This window comes from Oncorhynchus nerka, unplaced genomic scaffold (assembly GCF_034236695.1).
Source record: "Oncorhynchus nerka isolate Pitt River unplaced genomic scaffold, Oner_Uvic_2.0 unplaced_scaffold_7662, whole genome shotgun sequence".
NCBI classification, from domain to species: Eukaryota; Metazoa; Chordata; class Actinopteri; order Salmoniformes; family Salmonidae; genus Oncorhynchus; species Oncorhynchus nerka.
Genome location: NW_027033650.1, coordinates 1 through 2,850, shown reverse-complemented (window position 1 = coordinate 2,850; position 2,850 = coordinate 1). Strand labels below are relative to the sequence as shown.

Genomic DNA, 2,850 nt, shown 5'->3' with positions numbered 1-2,850 from the left:
TGTCTCTATTATATTATGACAGACCAGCTAGATCTACTGTCTCTATTGTATTATGACAGACCAGCTAGATCTACTGTCTCTATTATATTATGACAGACCAGCTACATCTACTGTCTCTATTATATTATGACAGACCAGCTAGATCTACTGTCTCTATTCTATTATGACAGACCAGCTAGATCTACTGTCTCTATTATAATATGACAGACCAGCTAGATTAATTATATTATGACAGACCAGCTAGATCTACTGTCTCTATTATATTATGACAGACCAGCTAGATCTACTGTCTCTATTGTATTATGACAGACCAGCTAGATCTACTGTCTCTATTATATTATGACAGACCAGCTAGATCTACTGTCTCTATTATATTATGATAGACCAGCTAGATCTACTGTCTCTATTATATTATGACAGACCAGCTAGATCTACTGTCTCTATGTCTCTGTTATATTATGACAGACCAGCTAGATCTACTGTCTCTATTGTAATTATGACAGACCAGCTAGATCTACTATCTATATTATATTATGACAGACCAGCTAGATCTACTGTCTCTATTATATTATGACAGACCAGCTAGATCTACTGTCTCTATTCTATTATGACAGACCAGCTAGATCTACTGTCTCTATTATATTATGACAGACCAGCTAGATCTACTGTCTCTATTATATTATGACAGACCAGCTAGATCTACTGTCTCTATTATATTATGACAGACCAGCTAGATCTACTGTCTCTATGTCTCTGTTATATTATGACAGACCAGCTAGATCTACTGTCTCTATTGTAATTATGACAGACCAGCTAGATCTACTGTCTCTATTATATTATGACAGACCAGCTAGATCTACTGTCTCTATTATAATAAGTGACAGACCAGCCAGATCTACTGTCTCTATTATATTATGACAGACCAGGTAGATCTACTGTCTCTATTATATTATGACAGACCAGCTAGATCTACTGTCTCTATGTCTCTGTTATATTATGACAGACCAGCTAGATCTACTGTCTCTATTGTAATTATGACAGACCAGCTAGATCTACTATCTATATTATATTATGACAGACCAGCTAGATCTACTGTCTATATTATATTATGACAGACAGCTACATCTACTGTCTCTATTATATTATGACAGACCAGCTAGATCTACTGTCTCTATTATATTATGACAGACCAGCTAGATCTACTGTCTCTATTATATTATGACAGACCAGCTAGATCTACTGTCTCTATTATATTATGACGGACCAGGGGAATCCGACTGTTTAATTAAAACAAAGCATTGCGAAGGCCCAAGGTGGGTGATGACGCGATGTGATTTCTGCCCAGTGTTCGATTTCAGCCCCGGACTCCAGGGGTTACTACGAACTCTGTAAGAGGTTCAGTCGGAAAGAGGGCGCTTACCCAAGTCGAAGTACATCCTAGTGGTGGGAATGTATCAAAGGGAAGGGTTGGAATAGCCATCTCTGGCGGGTTAGTGCGATGAGGTAGGGGAGAGTCCTCTTAGTAGTGCCTCTTCAGACCCTACCCGTGCGACACCTGACAGGGGTGGCTGAATGACTTGCAATTTTTTAAGGGGAACGAACTGAGTTCGCATAGGTAACCCTGAGTCCGGGGCTGAAATCGTAGGGAATTGAATGCCCCGCACTTTGCTGTGTCCATCCCTGCCGAGCCCATGGGCCGTCTCCGCCGAGTCTCTGAACTTAGAGGGGACAACACATTTGCGTGACCGCTAGTTTTTAATGGGTATTATGGCTCTTTCTGTGGTACTCACTTTGGGATATTATGTGAGGTAGACTTTTGGCACATTCCTAATATTTTCCACGTACTTCCTCTTTTTGTATTGTAGTTTCAGTAGTGTAGTGGTTATCACGTTCGCCTCACACGCGAAAGGTCATATTCAATATTTCCCAATGCCCAGAGGCTAGCATTTGGTTTGAAACAGTTGTGGTTTATCTAAACCTTGCTGTCTACCTTCCGACCTGTGGATCAATGTTGCCGTTTGGGGGACTTCCACCGTGCGATCTGTATGAATGTGAACAGACCACAGCTTCTGAGCCAGGCAAATTCATTTATCAGGGTCATTGTAATGGATATATCAAAAGAAATGGGCACATAACCAAGGTAAAACAAACAAAAATGTAGATCAAGCCCATTATTTCAGCTGCTTGATGATTGTGTGATAGATTTAGTTGGCTGGCTAGCAAGAAAAGAAGCTAGCCTGCATAGGTACAGCATTCGAGTTTTCAGGCCCTTACTCTTTCAACATTTTACGTTACAGACTCTATACTAAAATGGATGAAATAAAATAAAATCTATCTACACACAATACCCCATAATGACAAAGCGATAACATATAGTTTTTATTAATAAAACAAATATTTTAAAAATACCTCATAATTCCCGGCTTCTCAAGCCTTATTGCTTAATTAATGGACCAAGTCATTTCTGATTTTCAATAGGTTCTGAGATTGATAAATGCCCCACCCAGCCAAAGTCAGCCACACCCTTAGTATTCCACTCATCAGGTTTCCGTAGTGTAGTGGTTATCACGTTCGCCTAACACGCGAAAGGTCCCTGGTTCGAGACCGGGCGGAAACAATTTTTAACAAATTGGACAGTAAAGCCTATTCACTTAGGGCTCGGGCCCAATTTCGGAATTCATGCTTTTCCTTCGCACTTCTCAGTATTTGGTATTCAGACGTACCTTTTTAGTCGCGTAACGCACTCTGCATGTGTGGCTAGCTTGGGCGCTCTGAATACATTCCTGCTACGTGTGGTCTGAGGTCCATAATGATTCAAATAGTTTACCACTCCAGGGTAAGCCGACAAGA

At 40.5% G+C, this 2,850-nt stretch overlaps 1 non-coding gene across 1 annotated transcript; it reads left to right on the top strand.

Annotated features, from left to right (window-relative positions):
- Positions 1-2,544: 2,544 nt before the first annotated feature.
- trnav-aac (transfer RNA valine (anticodon AAC)) lies at positions 2,545-2,617 on the top strand. The gene has a single exon. It is a non-coding gene; the product is annotated as a tRNA-Val (tRNA).
- The last annotated feature ends 233 nt before the right edge of the window (positions 2,618-2,850 follow it).